This window comes from Drosophila eugracilis, unplaced genomic scaffold, assembly GCF_018153835.1.
Source record: "Drosophila eugracilis isolate 14026-0451.02 unplaced genomic scaffold, ASM1815383v1 contig_1724, whole genome shotgun sequence".
Lineage (NCBI taxonomy): Eukaryota > Metazoa > Arthropoda > Insecta > Diptera > Drosophilidae > Drosophila > Drosophila eugracilis.
Window position 1 is genome coordinate 94,259 of NW_024572560.1, and position 6,504 is coordinate 100,762.

At 40.3% G+C, this 6,504-nt stretch overlaps 1 pseudogene; it reads left to right on the forward strand.

The window, feature by feature from the left end:
• Window positions 1–1,189: 1,189 nt before the first annotated feature.
• LOC108117442 lies at window positions 1,190–6,143 on the forward strand (annotated as a pseudogene).
• Window positions 6,144–6,504: the final 361 nt, after the last annotated feature.

Genomic DNA, 6,504 nt, shown 5'->3' on the forward strand with positions numbered 1-6,504 from the left:
TGACCTACACGGTCGAATGCACCGATAAACCGTAAACAGCTACAGGAATCAAATAATCCTAGAGGAAGCAGAGCAACCCTTACGGCGACACTTCATAGTTTTCGGGACCAAAAGCCGACACATAATCCGGTAGTAAACGCAGATGTTGTTAATGCCATTTACTGCGATCCCTCCGCAATAGCATGCATCCAACATGCCTTGGTGACCGAACTCCCGGCAACCACGTTCTGGCACTGCAAAAAATTCGTGAATGACATCACGGATGCAAATTAACAGAGAGAAGTTATTATCTGCGAACACAACCGCGCTCACAGGGCAGCCCAGGAAAATGTTAAGCAAGTCCTTTAGGATTACTATTTTCCAAATATGTCCAAACTAACTATGGTTAACGCTAGGATTACGGACTATTCGCACGCTCAGTATATCCCAATCACGGACGGAATTGCATTGGTATGGAAACATAGAAACATTTAAGTAATTTTTCCGAATTGTCAATTATAGTAGAAGAAACTACTAGGTTGTCCGATTTGTTCCCACAGTCTCATATGAAAAAATTGTTAGACGTCGACACCGAACATGTCAGAAGTTTACTGTCTGTTTCAAAAATACATCATAGGATGGCCAGGAGCCTAGACTTCCTAGGCACCGCACTCAAGGTAATTGCGGGCACACCTGATGCAGCCGATTTCGATATGCTGTAATAAATACACAGACGAAGAACAAAATTAATGAATTAACAGAGGCCGTTAATAAAATTATCAAGGCCAAACAAAATAAGATAGTTGACACTTCTCACCTGTACAAGGTACTTTTGGCCAGAAATATAATACTAATAACCAAAATTCAAAATTTTATGCTTACAGTCACGCTTGCAAAAGCCAACATCATAAACAGAGCAATTTTTAACCAGAATGATTTAAAGTCTGTATTTGTTGATCAGTGCAATATCGACGTCTTAGCGGTCACCGATTGCGTACCAACAAGAGACAACTGAGATAGCTACCAACGGCTCACACCTCATCACGTTCGAGCGAGTGGCTTTCGTCAATGGCACAAAATACTCAAACCAACGTGGAGCCATAAGAAAGACTCCGGGCATGGCGGCAACCCCACGCTAAGCATGCCACTTCTCCAAAGAATTAACAACCAAAACTTGGCGGTCATCCAAGGGCTTAAGGCGGAAGTAAAGATGGTGGGAACCACCGACACATGGTTCGCGGTCGACGTGGGAGCCAGTCTTCTCATCAGCTGCTCCTTCCTACTCATCATGATGCTGAGGAGGAGACGAGACGCACGGGAGATCCAACAAGTCGTCGATAAATTCCAGATGACCGAGGACGGTCATATTCCTGAGGGGAGAGTTATTAACACCGTTAAGGAGTAATAATAAGTCGGTACAGATCTTGGGTGATTATTGGATCACCCTAGTGTTTAATTGCAAAATCAGCGTAAACATCTTTAGGGGCCGTACCCGATTCCCATTGGTGCACGGTATGGTGAGTTATGTTGATTTTGCTAGTGTCAGCACTATGCTGTACGAGCGGTCGGCTTGCCGGCAGCACTTAGCTTACGTAAATTCTTTCATGTCTTCAGTTTTAATTTGAAAATTTAATAAAGCACTTGCTTGAATATGGAACTCCGGCATTGATTGTAAACTTCCTTTTTATTCACTGAAATTGGTTAATGAGCATTAAGGGCCATCAGGAACGGAGTTAGTTTCACCCAAAGTAATCTTCCTAAATTGGAAAAAGCTGAGAGCCAGCGGTAGCCGCCCAGCTCACACATATCAGTCATCACCCCCTTCGCCAGAACCAATGGACAGCGGCGAGGGACAGTGCGGGGAAGACATCAAAATATAAATTGTATGTTTATATTATGTATAATAATTTTTTTTATATGTATGTGTCCTTATATATTATATTTTTATGTATATATATCTTTTTTTTTTTATATGTATGGCCGTAAGTGATATATTTATGAACCTAAAATTGATTATGAAATAAAAAGTTTTAATCTATATTTATGTACCAGTTGGTTTTTATTTTTATTATTTGATATTGTTATGTTAAATCTATCTCCTATTTGTTCTACCTTATAAGGGCCTGTATATTTAAAATATAGCTTATATCCTGTTTCATTTTTCGATAAAACCTGATCTCCTATTTTTAAATCAAAATCTAAACTAGTTTTGTCGTAAATAATTCTCTCTTAAATGCCTGTTCTAATCTCAATTTTGATTCCTTTGTATAATCTTCTATATTATAAAGGGGTTCTATTATATCTATGCTATTAAAATGTTTTGATAAATTTTACGTTTTACAAAAACTAGCTCATATGGACAATAGTCATGTGCCATAAAGTGGGTCGTATTAAAACAATAGGCGAAGTATTGTAGCCATACATCACAATCCGTTTAGTCAACTGAGATATATAAACGAATGAATGAGTGTTCTGTGGCTTCGATCCACGGTACCTAAAGTCTGGTGGTGATGTGCAGTTGAAGTTATGTTTTCAATATTTCAATTTTTACATAGATCTTCAATAATTGCATTGTTATGTTTGTGGGATATGGGTATATTAAGGTATTAAGCAGCCTATTTAATATCATATGGGGACACACTGTTCGGAATTCCACAATCTCGTAGCTTTTTTCCATCAGCCAAAACGCCATATAGAACTGTCTCTTTTCATCAAAGAATGTCTATACCCATCACCCTCTTCCTAATAGAAATTTCGCCTTTCTAATTCAAGTTGAAGTCAGTCGATTGCGAATATTGAAGAGAGCAAGTGACATTCATAGAGTGCAGACGTCGTGAAGTTTAATACAAATCTTTGTTTCTTTAATTTACCTTTATATATATCCGAAATAAACATTATCAATTTGTACTACCCTACAAATTATTGGGGACTCGTCCGGGATTATAAAAGGAAAAAGGAACAAAGAGAAAACTGTGCGTTAACACATCGAAAACTGTCGCTACGAAGAATGAAGTGAAGACTGAGAAAAAAAAGAAGTAAAAACTGAAAAGCGTTGGATGTAATTATTAAACAAGAACAGATAAAGACGAGGAAAAGCTAAAAAGTTAAAAAGATCGACTAACGTTGAAGCAGCGAATTGGTGTACACAGACTAAAAAAGTGTCAAAAATTTTGCAAAAACTTTACTGTAAGCGTACCCAAAAATTAACTCGAAAAAAAAACTTGCAACGCAAAATCTGCGCAGTAGAGAAGAACGACGACATACAGCAGCGGACTGGCCACTTGCTATTTTTGCGACAACAAAAATTCCCTGTGGCGAAAAGAGGAGCTGCAAGATACGAGTATGCAAACGACGCAATCCGCCAAAAAAATTGATTTGCATTTTTTATGAATACTCGAATTGTTTAACGTCAATTAAATTCTTACTTTGTTGTATCAAAACTTTTAAATATTGAATTGTACCACTGTTTGTAAACGGCTTGAACGCATTACTATGGATGCTAGAACGATCCTCGCTATGACTGTGCCTCTACTAAGGGCGAAGTTATCCGAACAAGGTTTGGATACAACTGGCAGAAAAGGAGCTTTGCAGGATCGGTTGTTTGATCATTATGCATTAGATGTGGCTGACGATGAGGACGGCGAGGCTGATCGGGAAGTTGCGAGTATTAGTAGTGCTTCCAATTACCAAGAGGCGGTTCAACCTAGTAGCTCGAGATTTACACTACGCGATATTCAGGACAGTGTTTCATCATTTTCAGGCTCCGAATAGGAAGACGTCAATCACTGACTGTCTGAATTCGATGACGATGCAGTTACCGTGGGTTGGGATAATTTGCAGAAATTTATTTATGCTAAGCAACTTCTGATTGGAGCAGCCAAGCTCTACATTAAAAGTACAAGGGGAGTTAGGGGTTGGATTGAGTTGAAAAACGCGTTGAAGGAAGAATTCGGTAATAATCTATGTTCGTCAGAGATACACAAGATTTTGCGCGAAACGCAAAAACAACCAAAAGAGACATGCCTCGAGTATGTCTATAGTTTAATGGAGATCAGCAAACCGATAAATCTTGATGAGGAAATTCTACTTTATAGATGGCATCCCAGATAAGCAGGTCAACAAGGCACGGTTGTATCGAGCGAATTCCATTAGGGAACTTAAAGGCGAATTATGCATTTACCAAAATATGAAGGGTAAGAGAAATACTAAAGACAATTTGAACAGGGAATCGACAGGTAAACCGACTCTGAGCAATTTTCAAAGGAAATGCTTCAAGTGTAACAGCGAAGGCCATATTGCTAAGGATTGCAAAGGCGAAGTAATATGTTACAAGTGCAACAAGAAAGGACATATCTCTAAAAATTGCGATGAGAATAAAGAAACTTTTTCCGTTAAGAAAGAGTTTGCAAACATACTGGAAGTAAAAGCTGCGAAGGGACTCATTTACAAAAGGATGAAAGCTGAAGGAGTGACATTCATAGCCATGATTGATTCGGGATATGAATGGTGTTTGATGAGAGAGGACATTTTCAGAAGTTTTGACGGATTGAAGCTAAAGCCAGTAGTTAAGCACCTGAGAGGTATCGGCAAGGGCGGACTTGTGTTTCGACGTCGATCTCGAAGCTGATGGTGTATGCTTCTCGGTAACTTTCCATGTCGCCAAACAGAACTGACTCGAGTACTCTGCGGTTGTGGGGAGCGATGTGCTACAGCCAGTCGACGTAATGTTTATTTCTAACGGCGTCGAGTTCAGGACAAAACAGAGAGACTTTGCATCGACATTTAATGTGTCACGGCAATAGTCTAGAAGAGTTCCGTCCTAGCTAAATTAATTTTTCTCACCTGTCCTACAATCAAAAACTAAAGGTACAGGAAGAGGAGAAATAGATCCCAGCTACCCAGTCGCCCTCCAAAAAGACCAGGAAGCAACCAGTGAAGGAAGTTCCACCGTCGAGAGAGGAAGAGTGACGATGAGGAAGATGATGACAAGAAGGTGGAGCTAGGAGGGGTTTCATAGACCTCAGACGCGGGGAAGGAAGAAGAGTCCGTCGAAGATGATGAAGCCCCTGTAGAGGAGCCTTTTCCATGAAAGGCAAGGAAAGTAAAAAACCCGAGGAATCCAACTCTGAAGGATTAAAAGAAAAGAGCGGAATTCTTAAAGTGTCCGTTGGTAAGATTCCCATAGGAACGCCAAAAAATCAGATTGTCTATGCCGCGAACATTCCAAATGAATACAAACACAAGGATGTGGTCACCTTATTCGCCAAGTTCGAGCCGATCTATGCAGTGCACCATATCACTAATAAGTTGGGTTCCAATTCAGTCATTGTGGCCTTTGATACGCCGGCTGGAGGAAAAGCCGCTTTGCAAGCCAAGCATAATGCGCTGACTCTTGGAGAAAATGTTTTGACCGTATCTCAGGCGAAGGACAAGGAAGCTTTAAATGATCGCACAGTTGTGGTTGCCCTGTTTAGACCAAGTGTCACCAAAGAGGATATCAAGAGCTTTATCGAGAAAGTAGCTCCCGTGGAGGATGTAACTTTAACTGCTAAACGCCTTATCCCCAGAGCAATTGTACGTTTGGAGTCAGTAGATGATATTCCCAAAGTCCTAAAACTGCACAGCACTGAGCTCTTTTCTCGCTTTATTACGGTGCGACCTGTTTCGTTCAAGGCCTTGTCAAAGTTTAATGAACTTACCCTGGTCGTCGAAAATGTAGGCAAGCACGAGTCTTACAGCTGCGATGCCTTGGAGAAGATATTCAAAAAATGTGGCGAATCGGACTATGTTGACGTTGTGTGCAGCAAGACAGTTTTAGCTTTCGTCACATTCAAGCAACCTGAAGGAGCTACAAAGGCTATTGCACAACTCCAAGGAAAGACTGTTAACAATGTGTTTACCAAGAGCGGCGAAATCGAGAGCATCCAGATGTTAGGCATTAAGGCCGTAATAAAGATCACAACCGATGAAGGCTTCTGGAAGCCAACGAAACTATCGTCAACCGCGTACCTATTTTTATCGAGCCCAACTCTCTGCTGAAGCACAGATTAATGAAAAGACGCACTGCAAAAAGCCACGCCCCCAGAAAGTTCCAGAAGAACAGATTTGGCCAAAAACCTTTTAATAAGCGTCCGTCACATGAAAATGGGGCAATCCGTTTATAAAAAGGAAGTTAGAAACTGAATATGCCGTAGGAAAATTAGTTGCCATAAAAAGAACACAGTATGGAAATGGAATGAAACTTCGGCCAAAATTTTTCATCCCTTACAAAGTAACTAAAAAACTTAATCACGGGCGTTATGAAGTAAAGAAAAAAGGTAATCAGGAGGGACCAAAAATTACTACGACAGCAGCCGAATACATGAAAAAATGACGTTCATTCAGGGGCGAATGAAGATTCAGGATAGCCCATTGTGGGATATGGGTATATTAAGGTAGCTCGTAGCTTTTTTCCATCAGCCAATACGCCATATAGAACTGTCTCTTTTCATCAAAGAAAGTCTATACCCATCACCCTCTTCCTAA